The following is a 16,607-nucleotide window of genomic DNA, read 5'->3' on the forward strand; positions in this document are numbered from 1 at the left end:
GTTTATTTATTGATTTCAGATTAATACGAGGGTACAAACCTTTAGGTTATATAATTTACACACAGAAGGTTAAAGTCAGAGTTGTAACTGTGTCCTACCCCCAGGGACTATGCCATATATCCATGCATAGTACCCTTTGGTGGGAAGCTCCTGAACCCCCTCCCTGCCTCTTAAATTCAACTGAGATTTTCTCTTGTATGAGTCTGTGATTATTAATCTCCTACTTTAAAATTGGTTTCAAGTACAGTGGTGCTTGCTTTTACAGTCTTATGATACTTAGGAGACTGTTCTCCAAGTTCATTCAGATTGTTACAAAGGATCCGTGTTTTTCAACCTTTTTTATCTCACAGCACACTTGAACCTATAGTTATACTAATGCAGCACACTTACGTTAACAAAAAAAAAAAAAAAAAAAAGAATGTATTTACTGTGCTTTGAACCTCTTTCAAAAGTAATTTAATTAATGACGTTTATTTATTTATTTAGAGACACAGTCTTATTTTGTCACCCTGAGTAGAGTGCTATGAACAATCCTCTTGCCTCAACCTCCTAAGCAGCTGGAACTACAGACGCCTATCACTACACCCAGCTAGAATTTTTTTTTTTCTATTTGTAGTAGAGATGGGGTCTTGCTCTTGTTCAGGCTGGTCTCTAATTCCTGAGTTTAAGCAATTCTCCCACCTCGGCCTCCCAGAGAGCTAGGATTACAGGTGTGAGCCACTGCGCCCAGCCCTGAACTACTTTTGGTGGCGGTGAAGATTCATTATTATAGTCAAACATAACTGGGGAGGTATGATGGGAGAAATTACAGGCAAAAGTTCTCATTATTATACCTCAATTTTGGCTTTAGGCATTAAGGACTAGTATTTAAATTATCAGAACCATTTTTGTCTATGTGCTTATGTGCTAAATACATTTGTAAAATTTCAGACTAATTGATGGTCTGTACTTCTGGAAATGTTGAGAAGGTGACCATTTGATCTAATATTACATATTTTATAATCACTTATGGTTGGGAGGTTTGGGTTTTTCAGATTTGTATTTAAGTGGCACTCTTGGGTAGAATGGGTAAAATTGAAATGATGTATGTAATAGATTTTAAAGTCATTATAGACCTTCAAAGTGTTGGGAAGAGTCAGAAAAGCTGAGTCAAGAGGATGGAAAAAAAAAATCTAGGGAAGATTAAAACAGAAAAAGGCCAGTGTTTCTGGTTCATGAATTTTGTTCATGAACATGTTATATTCAAGGTCCTTGTTCTCCTAGGCCTCACTGCCTCAAACACAATTTAGATGGAATTTTTTTTCTTTAATAATTACACTTAAACACCTGATGATCTAATGAAGACAATTTCTTAGTGTGTCAAAATGAGTTCTTTGTGTCTTATTTGAATCTTTTGTTGCTTTAAGCTAATCTGCTTTAGGGTTCTTAAATCCAGGCATTTTACAATGCAGACTCTAGCAATGGCATTCATTTGGAATGCTGCCTTTTGTTTACTGGCTTTACCAGATGCTTACAGCTTCCTTTGGTCATCTGGTGTCTTCACTAATGTGATTTGTACTCCGAGGCTCTGCAGGTAGCCATGAGCCTTTATAAGTGGGATTTACAATGGGGCTCACCACCCTGGCTACTAATGAAGGCAGCCACAGGGATTTTGTTTTGTTTTGTTTTTTCCATCTGTCCCCCAAAAGACTGGAGGAAAACCGTGCTCTGAGTTTTCTGATTCTCCTTATTTTCCATTTTTTAACTTTTACAATTGATGTATTAGCTGTGGTACAAAAAATATATAAATACTTTTGTTTAGGAGTCAGAATGTTTCATCTGCCAGCCCTTACACGCTAATCACTGGAATTGTTTATTATTGAACCTGGAAAGAACAAAGTGAAGTCTCTGTTTAAACTCAACCAATTGGCATTTTACCTTCATGTGTTTCTGTCTTTCAGGAGATTTTTGACCAGTTTGCTTGTTTTAAAAAATTAAAGTGCATGCCTGGGAGCCTTGGATTCTGGCACCAGCCTTTCCACTTAGTATAATCCTTCTGTAATCTTGAATAAGTCACAGAAACTCATTTGGTTTCTAATCATAAAAAAGGGAATATTTTGGCTCAGCGCCTGTAGCTCAGTGGCTAGGGCGCCAGCCACATATACCAGAGCTGGCGGGTTCAAACCCACCCCAGGCCTGCCAAACAACAATGACAACTACAACCAAAAAATAAATAAATAAATAAAAGCCAAGCATTGTGGCAGACACCTATAATCCCAGTTACTTGGGAGGCTGAGGCAAGAGAATCGCGTAAGCCCAAGAATTGGAGGTTGCTGTGAGCTGTGACACCACAGCACTCTACCTGGAGTGACAAAGTGAGACTGTGTCTCAAAAAAAAGGAGTATTTTAACAATGTACATGAGAAAGCCAAGGTAATGTTTTGTATTCTTCCAGCTTTCTTCTCTTTTTACTGTCAAAGTGGACTAAGGTGCCTTCATTGGATTTTGGAGTAAACTTACCATTGAAAAACAAATTTGTTTCTAATAAAATGTTTTACCTGGCATACAAAAGAAATAATTAAATATAAAATATTAGTGCCTTCATTTTAAAAGTGATGCACTTTGGGGTTTTTTGTTTTGTTTTGTTTTGGTTTTTGAGACAGAGTCTCACTTTGAAGTACTGTGGCATCATAGCTCAGGGCAACCTCTTGGGCTCAAGAGATCCTCTTGCCTCAGTCTCCTGAGTAGCTGGGACTACAGGCACCCACCACAATGCCCAGCTATTTTTAGAAACAGGGTCTCACTCTTTTTGCTCAGACTAGTCTCCAACTCCTGAGCTCAGGCAATCTACCTGCCCCTGCCTCCCAGAGTACTAGGATTACAGGTGTGAGCCACCACACCCAGCCCTTAAAGTGTGATATACTTTGTAGGTTATATTTCAGTTTTGTGATGAGAGGGATTTGCCTGTTTCTGATAGGGAAACACAGAGCCCATGTCTCAATTGTGTTTCCTAAGTTAGTGGTTCTCAGGTATGGTTAAAGGTCTTCCATGAATCATGGAATTTTTCAATTATAGAATAAGAAGGGACATCAGCCGTCATTGGGCTCAATCCCTCAAATTTTACTAATGAGAATTCAGGAGGCCCAGAAATGCTCAATAGCTTGTTTGGGTCACAGAATATATAAAACTGCCAATAGAGCCCAAACTCTAATGGCGAAATGGGAACATGTCAGGGAGGAGGTATCCTCACTACCTCTTAATGAAAAGCAGAGAGCAAGAGGTTGTACGGAGGGACTGTCATTCCAAGTCTGAAATCATTGCTTGATAGTACATAGTATTCAAAGTTGGTTAGTTTCTCCATTGCGGGTTGCCAGATTAAAATCAATCCAATACCGCAAATGTTAATGAGACGTTGCTTCTGTAAAGGTGATTAAGCCACAGTTTCTCCCTTCTGGGAGAGTACAGTCTTCCTGGAGATAAAATAAATATATAAGTAGTTCTGTGCAAGTTGCTGGGAATAAAAATTACAAATAACACAAGTGATGATTCTGAGGATTTCAAAGTCTGAAGGGAAGATGGACTTACTAAGTAAACCGTACAGGCCAGCTGTTTAGTAGCAGCTCACAGGTAAATTCTGGGTGCTCTGGGAACTCACAGGCAAGGTCTTAAATCAAGATGGGAAACACTAATGAGAAAACAAAATGTTGGCAAGTGCTCCTATTCTTGAGTTGGTGACCCTCATCCTTGCAGATTGGTTTCACTATAAATTCATGTCCCTAATCCTGAATACTACTTAATTATATCTTTGACTGCCCTTGACAGAGCTCCCCTCCTTTTTTATCTAATCACATAATGTCAAATCTATTCCATTCTCCTGGAGCCCGTCCCCAGCTGCCCCTTTCTCAGCAGGCAGCTCCTCTCACTTGCAGGAGCCCCTGAAGAATTCCAGTAATTGCCTTGACTTTAGCTGACCCTAAGCACTAGTGATGCTAAGGGCTTTATCTCCAACTCCAGCTTCCCTTTGAACTTCAGACTCATCTATCAAATTATTGCTGTGTATCTCCATTTGGGTGTTTCACAGCGAACTCAAAACCAGTATGTCTAAGAATGGAGTGCATCATCTTCTATCTGAAACCTCGCCTTCTCCCTCAGAGTGCCCTGAATCAGAAAAAGGCACTATCATCCACCTCACTGTGCATTTTTTAAAAACTTTTCTGGCTGGACCATGCCATATGCAAAAGTATATCCAGTTAGGAGACTATAATAATCCAAGCCACTGTACTCCTTGTCACAGTATTTAATACACTGTACATTATATCATATGTATCTCGCTGTTGTATGAGAGATAGCATCATCAAGTGATTTAAAACATGGCTTTGAAGTTAGATGGATCGGTGTTGATTCCTTGTACCACCACTTATCAGATAGCTGGGAGTCTCAACAAGACTGAAAAGTAGTGGAGACAATAATAGTACTTATGTCATAGAGTGTTCTGGGAATTACATGAGATGTCACATATGAAGTATTCATCCCCAGTGCTCCTCAGATCCATAGGACAGAGATTATTTCTGACTTGTTCACCTTTGCAGGACCTGACATGAAGAAGGCACTCAATAAATACTGGTTAGATGAATAAATGAGGTAGAGGCATGCTTTGATTAAACTACTGAGAGTGGCAGAGAGAAAAGCAATGTGAGATAAAGACCTTGGTTTCTTCCTGAATTACTTTTCTGTGTCATTCAGTCACTAATTCCTACTGATTTAATTCCTAAATATTTCCCAGGCCCATCCCTTCCTCTGAAACCTTACATAGCACCCATACAGACTATCACCACCTCTCTCACCATAACTATAGTAGGAGTTTCTAAACACTCCAAACTAGAGGAATCTACTCAAAGCTGAAATGGGAACAAGTCCTTCCTTTGCTTAATACCTTCTCCTAGCTCTTTTTATGTCCAGGATCCAGTCTCAGCTCCTCCAACCTGGGCTACATCCCCAGATTTCTACTCCTACTCTCACACTTGGGAGTCTAGTAATGCCAGATTAGTTTTGGTCTCGTCTTCTGGACATACTGTGCTATTTCATGTCTTCGTGCTTTTGAGATCTTCTTACTGCAATAACCTTCTCTCCTGTGTCAATTGGGTTTATATTTGTTTGCCAATGGCAAGAAACGCTAAACAGCAAGTTAGAAGTTTCTTTCCTTCATAACATTTGCAGGTAATGGTTCAAGGCTGAAAAGCATCTGCTATCGTCAGGGATCCAGGCTTCCACACAATGGCTCTGGCATCTGTGTGTGGCTTCCATCCTTGTTCCTCTCTCTCTTCTATACCTGTCCAGGTCCTTGTGCCCCTAGTCATCTCCTCTTTTCTCTGTCATCACCTCTCCCTTTCCTTTGAGAGAAGAACTGCATGCTGTAGGTATCTCTCTTTCTAATGGTTCCTTCCTGCTATTTCCAACCTATTTCCACCCTAGTTCACCAGGCCTACTCCTTGAAAGAGTAATCATATGCCATGGTACATCTTCATTCTTCATTCTATTTGACTTTTCCCACCTGTCAAAACTGACTTGTCCCTTGACGCTCACACACCACCACCTGCTCCAGCTCCCTTCTTGCTTCTCTTAATGTTCCTTGTCCATCTGCTTTTCTGGTTTTCCTCTTCCTTTGCTTGCTTCTCAAATGACAGTGTTTCTCTGGTTGCTCTGTCCTGCCCCACCCCGTGACCCTCTCTCACTCCACATACTTTTTCCTACCTAGGCAATGGGTAGGTAACCTCTCTAGTACCTCATCAGCTATCGTGTGGCTCTCATCTATGTCCGGGGGATGTTCAGGCAGTCCCTTGTCCTGAGCCCAAGTCCTGAATGTCTAACTTCCTACCGAAAGGACTCCTCTGCTATTCCTTCCACACCTGATTATGTGCATGCACCAACACCTCTTCCTGGACTCTTACAGAAACTTTTTAACTGGTCTCTACTCCAACTTTTACACTCCTACCACAGTTACTTTTTATTTATTTTTTAAAAATCTGATTTAGTTCTCTTGGATTTCTTTTGCTTCCAGGGTCAACTTCAAACTGCTAATTTGGCATTTAAAGTCACTAAGAGAGTAGCCCCAATCTACGTTTTTTTCCTCTTGCCACTCACTGCCTCTCACTGCCAGTCAGGCACCCAACCATTAACTTTTAGTATTTCCAAAATACACCATCCCTTTGACAGTCTGTACTGTTGATCTGCCTGATGAATTTCCACTTTATTCTTTAAAGCCACCCAAAAGCTCACCTCTTCTCTGATGTTGTCTCCATTCTACAGAGTTGCTACATTCTCTAAGCTTGTATAGTTCTTTGTCCCTAATTCTAACAAACTTTTGTACATTTACGGATCTGTCTTCACCTCTAGATTGGGATCAATTTGAGATTAGGGATTGCCATTATCATCATTCCTAGCGCAGTTCACCGTCATTTCTAGGTGAATAAATGAATAAAATAATAAAAACAGGAAATCAGAACAGATTTTACTTTAATAATAATGTGTTCTCTTTAGGATGTATTAATTTAGGGGATGTTGAATTGACCTACTGAGGTTGAGGGGATACCAGACCACAAAGGTGATGTTCTGTAGATTTTTCTAATTTGAGAACAGCAACTCAGAAAAGATTTTGTAAAAGCCAATAATGTAGTTGTGGGAGTTAAAAACAAGGAAGATAAGAAACAACTGATTGAATCCCATATTTTTCAGGAATGGACTAAAGAAAAGTAGAATATCTATGGAAAATGAGGAGAGGGTTGGCAATAGGATTTGGGGTATAGAAAGAGAAAACTCATACACTATCTTGCTGGGACGAAACCCCCATATCTAACACTTTTTCCTAATACCCCTACCCTGTGCTCCTGTTGGCTTTCTCAAACCCATCCTGTCCTTTCTCTTTTTCCTCCTTTGCTGTTTGGAGGCAGGTGGCTGGCAGGGGGTAGTTTGGGTTTCTCTGCACCTTTTGCAATAGCAAGAGAGAATGGGTAAGGTGGAAACATATGTTTTGTTCCCTTCAAAAATAATTACAATCAGAAAAAGTTTAAAAATTTATTTTTTAAATGGAAAAATAACATTTATTCATATAGGTGTTTTTCCCCCTTCTTACCTCTTTTCCCCTCTATTCTACTCCTTTGCCTTCTTACAGCCTCTAGGAAATATGACACTAGCTTATACAGATCATTTCATTCAACAGGTAAATTGAGTGTCACACTACTGCTTAACATCTTAGAAATTGGTTAATTCTATTATATAAAAATTAAAACTATCTTTATAGAAAAATAACAATAAACTTTATAAGGAAAGTCAAAATGCCAAACTAGGGGAAAAGGTTGCAATTCATATCATACCCAAAGGATAAAATTTTTTAGTATAGAAAGAATTCTTGTAAATCAAAACTAAAACCAACAACCAGGAAAAAATGGATAAAGATTAGACATTTAGAGAAGACGATTCAAAGGCTTTTAATCATTTGAAAAGAGGTTCAAGTTCATTTGTAAAAAAGAAATGCAGATTAAAACTACACTGAGATACTTTTTTCATCTGTCAGATGGAGAACAATCCAAAAGTAGGTAATATTTTACAGTGATAAACATAAAGATACACAAATTTCTAATGGAAGTATAAATTGGGTCAGCACTTACCTGGGGCAATTTGGCAACTTTTAACAAAATTAAAAGTGTATGTATCTTTCAACCAACAATTACTTCTAGAAGTCTTTCCAACAAGTACAAAATTAATGTGTACTAATGTTGGGTTGAGTATTACAGTATCTTTGGTAATAACAAACATTGGAAACTAAGTATCCATTATTGAGGAACTACTTTAAAATAATTATGGTATATACCTGTCAGGGAATTCTCTCAACCCACAATAAATAAATAAATAAATAAATAAGGAAGTTTTTATGTGCTTATATAAAAAGATCTCCGTAATATCTCTTAGCTTAAAAAAACTGAAGCAAAAAAAGTATATTTGTTTTATCTTTAGTTATAAGGGTGGAACAAGATGGCAGACCAGAAGGATTATTCAGCTGAGCTCTTCTAGAATGACTGAGGGAAAAGAGAGAACCCAGACATACCTGGTACAAGGACCTTACTCAGAGTCATAGCTCAGGGAGCATAGCAAGGAGTTGGTGAGCTGGATACAGCATATGATCCACAGGGGTGGAAATCTGATGAATTAGGCAAATGATTGTGACCGGCTGGGATTGGATGATCCCCCCACAGAAGTCTTGGACAGGAGGAAGCCTTTCTGGAGTTTTCAGTTGTTGAGAGAAGCTGCACGTTGGGTGGAAAGCTTAGAAGAGTGGGCAAACTTGGATAGTATAGAGCAGCCAGGTTTGAGAGCCAGTTGGAGTGGATTTGCCATAGGTTTGGTGGCTGATGAGGCAGCTATACTGTCTTTAGGAGGGGCCTAAAGCACAGGACATCCTGCCTGCCAGGCTCAGAACTCTTGGGACAGGCTGAAGGACGCCTGCACCCCATGGGAACTGGGGTCAGGGGGCTCTGTGAGACCTGCCCCTGAAGGATTCTTGTGAGCTTTAAGATCCCAACCTGGCAGGATCTGAATGCTGAGAAAACAATTAGGTGATCACTGAAGGTACCTAAGTTTGGAATAAAACCATAGAGGTTTCTGGCTATGCTCTCTGTCTTCTAAAAAAAAAAAAAACAACTTCACCTGGTGTCCTGGCAACACATTGTAACATACTGTCATCAAGAGTAAGGACTTCTGGGGCTCTCCATGTAAAGATGGCAGAAGGCGGGTACAGCTTTTCGCTGACAACATTCAGCCCATCTGGTAAACTTGTTCAGATTGAATATTCATTGGCTGCTATAGCTGGAGGAGCCCCTTCAGTGGGAATTAAAGCTGCAAATGGTGTGGTATTAGCAACTGAGAAGAAATAGAAATCCATTCTGTATGATGAACGAAGTGTACACAGAGTGGAACCAATTACCAAGCATACAGGTTTGGTGTACAGTGGCATGGGCCCAGATTACAGAATACTTGTGCATAGAGCTTGAAAACTAGCCTAGCAGTACTATCGTGTTTACCAAGAACCCTTTTCCCATGGCTCAGCTGATACAGAGAGTAGCCTCCGTGATGCAAGAATATACCCAGTCAGGTGGTGTCCGTCCATTTGGAGTTTCTTTACTTATTTGTGGTTGGAATGAGGGACGACCATATTTATTTCAGTCAGATCCATATGGAGCATACTTTGCCTGGAAAACTACAGCAATGGGAAAGAACTACATAAATGGGAAAACTTTCTTTGAGAAAAGATATAATGAAGATCTGGAACTTGAAGATGCTATTCATACAGCTATCTTAACCTAAAGGAAAGCTTTGAAGGGCAAATGACAGAAGACAACACAGAAGTTGGAATCTGCAACGAAGCTGGATTTAGGAGGCTTACTCCAACGGAAGTTAAGGATTACTTGGCTGCCATAGCATAATAATGAAATGACTGAGCAATCTGGAATTTCAGATAATCTATCTACTTAAATATGTTTTGTTTTGCAGACTTTTTGCATACTTATTTCTACATGGCTTAAACTAACTGATGTTTTTAAAATGACACTTATAAATCATAATAAACCATCAAACCCAACTTCTAGCCTCTAGGAATTAGTAAAATTTTAACAGTTATTTCCTGCTTTTTGTCACAGTTAATTTTTGGAACTACATTGCAAAGCTGAATGATGAAATCACTTTTTAGTTTTCATGCAGTTTTGGTCAAGTCTTATTGCCCTCTTTACCACTGGATGCTACCTGTGTTTCCATAAAGCAAACTGCTGATTTGGGTAAATATTACTGCTTTTATTGGTGGGAGAATTCACAGGCTTTCATGGATTCATAAGACAAAATAGGAAGCATAGGTGTTTTTTGGTACCTTAGGTGTGGATCGGTGAAACCCTAGGGTGCTCTGCCAGATAGTGGTGGACTGTGAAGAGTACTAAGCTGAAAGGAAGTTCCTGTCAGCTTCACTGTTACAAGTAAGTAAAATATTTACAAAGAACCCCCTAGGTTGTACTAGACTTTTGTACTCAAGGAAATAAAATGCTGATATTTAAGTGTCCAAGAAAAAGAGTAAGGACTTCTGTTTGAAACAAAGGAGGCTGTGAGAAGGGAAATGGAGGACAAAGAGGTGAACAAGAAGAAAGAACCAACAGAAAAATTTAGGCAACATGAAAAACTGAAACAGAGGAAACGAAAAAGTTAGTTGAGGAACTCCAAAATACAGTAGAATCCCTCAGTTATAAAGTTGACTAGGCAGAAGAAAGAATCTCTGAAACTGAAGACAAAGCTTTTGAATGTTCCCAAACACTCAAAGAGGCAGACAGATGGAGAGCAAAAGCTGATCATTCCCTGAGAGAGTTGTGGGATCACTCCAAAAGATCAAACATTCATCTTATAGGAACTCCCAAAGGAGAAGAGGATGGTCCTTAAGGTAAAGATGCTCTACTCCAAGAGATTTTGGAGGAGAATTCCCCAAGCATTGCAAGAGATACAGAACTTCAGATAGCAGACAGTTTCACAACCCAAGCAAGACTCAATCCAAATAAAGGATCTCCTAGACACATTGTGATTAACTTTGCCAAAGTTAAGATGAAGGACAAAATTCTGCAAGCAGCCAGACATAAGAAAAACATCACCTACAAATGGAGAAGTATCAGAATGACTGCAGATCTCTCAGCTGAAACGTTTCAAGCCAGAAGAAGATGGTCATCAAACCTTCAATCTCCCAAAACTAAATAACTCCCAGCCCGGGATCCCGTATCCAGGTAAACTGAGTTTTATTTGTGATGGAAAAATCAAATGCTTCAGTGACATAGACATGTTGAAGAAATCTGCCACAACTAAACCAGCTCTCCAGGTTATTCTCAGACCCATCCTCCACAATGATCAGTGCAATGCTCTACCTCCAAAGTAAACTCACCCAGAAATTTTTGAACAAAACCCAAGTTCCACAGTTGTGAAAGGATTACAAATGTCCACTGGACATCCGAAAATCATGACAACCCAAACACAACCAGGCTTATCAATTCTCTCAATTAATGTGAATGGTTTAAATTATCCTCTAAAGAGGCACAGGCTGGCTGATGGGATACATAACTCAGACCTTACTGGATAAAAATAGACTCAGGGTGAAGGGATGGACTTGTATAATACAGGCAAATGGAAACCAGAAAAAAAGCAGGGGTTGCAATTTTAGTAGCAGATACAATTGGCTTTAAACCAACAAAGATAAAGAAAGATAAGGATAGTTGCTACATATTTGTCAAGGGAAATACCTAACATGAAGAGATTTCGATAATTGACATTTATGCATCCTACCAGAATGCTCCTCAATACATAAAGCAGACCCTAATGGATATGAACAACTTGATATCTTCTCGCACTATCATAGTTGGAGATTTTAACACCCCTTTGACAGTTTTGGATAGATCCTCCAAGAAGAAAGTAAACAAAGAAATATTAGACTTAAACCTGACCCTAGAACAAATGGACTTTACAGACCTCTACAGAACATTTTACCTTAATAAAACTGAATATACATTCTTCTCATCAGCTCATGGGTCATCTGCCAAAATAGATCACATCCTAGGACACAAGTCTAACCTCAGCAAATTTAAAAGTATAAAAATTATTCCTTGTATCTTCTCGGACCACCATGGAATAAAAGTTGAACTCAGCAGCACCAGGAATCTTCATACTCAAAGTCATGGAAACTAAATAACCTTAGTCTGAATGATAGCTAGGTAAAAGACAAGATTAAGACGGAAATCACCAAATTTTTGGAACAAAATGATAATGAAGACATAAATTACCAAAACCTGTGGGATACTGCAAAGGCAGTCCTAAGAGGAAAATTTGTGGCATTGGAAGCCTTCATCAAGAAAACAGAAAGAGAGGAAGCCAACAACTTAATGGATCATCTCAAGCAACTGGAAAAGGAAGAACATTCCAACCTCAAACCCAGCAGAAGAAAAGAAATAACCAAAATTAGGGCAGAATTAAATGAAATTGAAAACAAAAGAATCATTCAGAAGATCGACGAAACAAATGGTTGGTTTTTTTGAAAACATTAACAAAATTGATAAACATTTGGCCAACCTAACCAGAAATAGAAAAGTAAAGTCTCTGATATCATCTATCAGAAATGATAAAGGAGAAATAACAACAGACATTTCAGAAATTTAAAAAACCTCAACGATTACTGCAAAAATCTCTGTTCCCAGATATAAGAAAATCTGCAGGAAATGAACCAATACCTGGAAGCACGCCACCTTCCTAGACTCACCCAGAAAGAATTAGAAATCTTGAATAGACCTGTATCAATCACTGAAATAGCATCAACAATACAAAATCTCCCAAAAAAGAAAAGTCCAGGACCAGATGGCTTCTCATCTGAATTCTATCAAACCTTTCAAGAAGAACTAGTACCTACATTATATAACCTTTTCCAAAGCATAGAAAAAGAAGGAATACTTCCCAACACATTCTATGAAGCAAATATCACCCTGATACCCAAACCAGGAAAGGATCCAACAAAGAAAGAAAATTATAAACCAATATCATTAATGAATATCAATGCAAAAATATTCAATCAGATCTTAGCAACCAGAATTCAACAATACATAAAAAAAATTATACACCATGATCAAGTTGGTTTTATTCCAGGGTTACAGGGTTGGTTCAACATATGCAAATCTATAAATATAATACATCACATCAATAAAATAAAAAACAAAGACCATATGATTCTGTCAATTGACACAGAAAAAGCCTTTGATAATATCCAGCATCTTTTCATGATCAGAACACTTAAGAAAATCGGCATGGAAAGGACATTTCTTAATCTGATAGAGACCATCTACAGCAAACCCACAATCAATATCATATTGAATGGTATAAAATTGAAAACATTTCCACTCAGATCAGGAACAAGGCAAGGATGCCCCCTGTCTCCACTGCTATTCAAAATAGTAATAGAAGTCTTAGCCATGGCAATAAGGCAAGACAAGGCGATCAAAGGTATCCACATAGGGTCAGAGGAGATCAAACTCTCACTCTTTGCTGATGATATGATCCTATACCTGGAAAATTCCAAGGACTCAACTTCAAAACTCTTAGAAGTTTTGAAGGAATACAAAAGCATCTCAAGATACAAAATCAATACTTTACAAGTCAGTAGCTTTTATATATGCCAACAATAGTCAAGCTGAAAAAACAATTAAGGACTCTATTCCTTTTACAATAGTGCCAAAGACGATGAAATATTTGGGAAAGTACCTAACAAAGGACGTGAAAGATCTCTATAAAGAGACTATGAAACTCTGAGAAAAGAAATAGCTGAAGATGTTAACAAATGGAAAAACATACCATGCTCATGGCTGGGAAGAATCAACATTGTTAAGATGTCCACACTACCCAAAGCAATCTACAGATTTAATGCAATCCCTATTAAAGCACCATTGTCATACTTTAAAGAACTTGAAAAAATAGTATTTTGTTTTATATGGAATCAGAAAAAAACCTCGAATAGCAAATACATTACTCAGAAATAAGAACAAATCAGGAGGTCTCACATTATGAGACTTCAGGCTATACTATAAATCTATAGTGATCAAAACAGCATGGTACTGGCACAAAAACAGAGTGGTAGATAGAACAGAATAGCAAACCAAGAGATGAACCCAGCTACTTATTGCCATTTGATCTTCAACAACCCTATCAAAAACATTCAGTAAAGGAAGGACTTCCTATTTAACAAATGGTGCTGGGTGAACAGGCTGGAAACCTGTAGAAGACTGAAACTGAACTCCCACCTTTCACCATTAACAAAAATTGATTCTCACTGGATAAAAGATTTAAACTTAAGGCATGAAACTATAAAAATACTAGAAGAGAGTGCAGGGAAAACACTTGAAGAAATCTCCTGGGAGAATATTTTATGAGGAGGACCCCCCAGGCAATTAAAGCAACACCAAAAATCCATTACTGGGATCTGATCAAACTAAAAAGCTTTTGCACAGCCAAGAGCACAGTAAGTAAAGCAAACAGACAACCTTCAGAATGGGAGAAGATTTTTGCAGGTTATGCTTCCAACAAAGGTCTGATAACTAGAATCTACCAAGAACTCAAACTAATCAATAAGAAAAGAATAAATAACCCCATTTCTATGTGGGCAAGAGACTTGAACAGAAACTTCTCTAATGAAGACAAGTGCATGGCCTATAAACACATGAAAAAATGTTCATTATCCTTAATCATCAGAGAAATGCAAATCAAAACCACTTTGAGATATCATCTAACTCCAGTAAGATTAGCCCGTATCACAAAATCTCCAAACTACAGATGTTGGCATGGCTGTGGAGAGAAGGGAATGCTTCTACGCTGCTGGTGGGAATGCAAGCTAATACGACCTTTTTGGAAAGAAGTTTGGAGAACACTCAAGGAACTGAAAGTAGACCTGCCATTCGATCCTGCAATTCCTCTACTAGGTATATACCCAGATTATCAAAAACTATTTTTCAACAAAGACATTTGCACCAGTATGTTTACTGCAGCCCAGTTCACAATAGCCAAGACATGGAAACAGCCCAAGTGCCCATAGACCCATGAGTGGACTAACAAATTGTGGTATATGTACACCATGGAATACTATGCAGTCATAAAAAAGATGCAGACTTCACATCTTTTATGTTTACCTGGATGGAGCTGGAACATATTCTTCTTAGTAAAGTATCTCAAGAATGGGAAAAAAGTATCCAATGTACTCAATACTACTATGAAATAAATATATAATCACCTACACACTCATATGAATGGCAAAACATAACTATAGTCCAGAAAGTAGAAGAGAAGAGGAGAGAGAAGGGAGAGGAAGGAGGGATGTAGGAGAAGGGAGGGTATTTGGGGGGACCTCACCTAATGTGCATGATGCATTGGTACATTTCAAAACTATTAAGAAATGTGTATAATTGTGATGGATGTGTTACTTAGTTCAGTGTAAGCATTTCACGTTGTATATCGAAGCAGTACCCTGAACCCCACAAATGTATCAATGTACAAAGTTATGCTTTAATAAAGAATAATAATAATAATCCTAAAAGACCAACTATACAGGAAATACTTAGACCTATTCTCAACACTGACCATCACAATGGACCACCAGCAAAGTAAACACCCAGAAGCTAAAGGTCAAAACAAAGCTTCCACAATGGTGCAAAGAATAAAACTACACAACAGACTTTATAACAAGATGGATAAAATTCTACCACGCTCATCAGTACTCTCAATAAATGTCAATGGATTGACTTCACCACTGGAAGGGCACAGGCTGGCTTATTGGATAAAAAACAAAAAAACCCACACAAACCATCCATATGCTGTCTCCAGGAGACACACCTAGCCTTGACAGACAAATCAAGACTCAGGGAAAAGGGATAGAAAACAGTTGTTTCAAGCAAATGGAAATTAGAAGAAAGGAAATGTTTCAATCTTATTTTCAGATGCAAGGGGATTTAAAGCAACTAAAGTTAAGAAAGACAAAGATGGACACTTTATACTGGTCAAAGGAACAATACAATAATAAGACATTTCAGTTTTAAATATTAATGCACCAAGCTTAAATGCTCCCAGATTTATGAAAGAAATCTTGATGGGTCTGAGCAAAATGATATCTCATAAAGTCAGGGACTTTAACACCCCTCTGACAGAATTGGACAGATCCTCTAAATAGAAACCAAACAAAGATACAAAGGACTTAAATGTAATCCTAAAATAAATGGGATTAATAGACATATACAGAACACATCATCCCAAAGTTAAGGAATATACATTTTTTTCTTGTCAGCCCAGGGTTTATACTCCAAAGTCGACCACATCCTAGGATACAAATCAAACCTCAGCAAAATTAAAAGAATAGAAATTGTAACTTGTATCTTCTCAGACCACAGGCAATAAAGGTGGAACTCAACTCCAACAAAACATTCATCCTCACACAAAGATTTAGAAATTAACCTCATATTGAATGATAGTTGGGTTCAGGAAGAGATAAAACAGGAAATCATTAAATTCCTCAAACATAACAGCAATGAAGACACAAGTTGCCAAAACTCGTAGGATACAGCAAAAGCAGTCTTAAGAGGGAAATTTATTACACTAGATGCCTAAGAAAGAGAGCGCATTAACAAACTCATGAATCATCTTCTGGAATGGGAAAAAGAAGAACAAATCAGAGATTAATGAAAACAAAAAAATCATTCAGAAAATTAACAAACAAAAAGTTGGTTTTTAAAAAAAATAAAATTGATAATCCTTTGGCCAGATTAACTACTAACAGAAAAGTAAAATCTCTAATAACCTTAATCAGAAATGATAAAAGGGGAAATAACAACAGATGCTACAGAGATATAAAAGATCATCTCTGAGTACTACAAAAAAACTCTATGCCCAGAAATGTGACAATGTGGAGAAAATGGATCAATACCTGGAATCACACCCTCTCCCTAGACTTAAGAAGAAATAGCTCTCTTAAACAGACCTATTTGAAGAACTGAGATTGAAGCAACAATAAGAAATCTCTCAATAGAAAAAAAG

At 38.1% G+C, this 16,607-nt stretch overlaps 1 protein-coding gene and 1 pseudogene across 3 annotated transcripts in view; both read left to right on the top strand.

Moving 5' to 3' along the window:
- GREB1L (GREB1 like retinoic acid receptor coactivator) overlaps positions 1-16,607 on the top strand; it is a 308,414-nt gene that overhangs the window by 124,103 nt on the left and 167,704 nt on the right. The window lies entirely within an intron of this gene.
- On the top strand, positions 8,750-9,601 carry LOC128571752 (proteasome subunit alpha type-2-like; annotated as a pseudogene).

Source organism: Nycticebus coucang, chromosome 19, assembly GCF_027406575.1.
Source record: "Nycticebus coucang isolate mNycCou1 chromosome 19, mNycCou1.pri, whole genome shotgun sequence".
Lineage (NCBI taxonomy): Eukaryota > Metazoa > Chordata > Mammalia > Primates > Lorisidae > Nycticebus > Nycticebus coucang.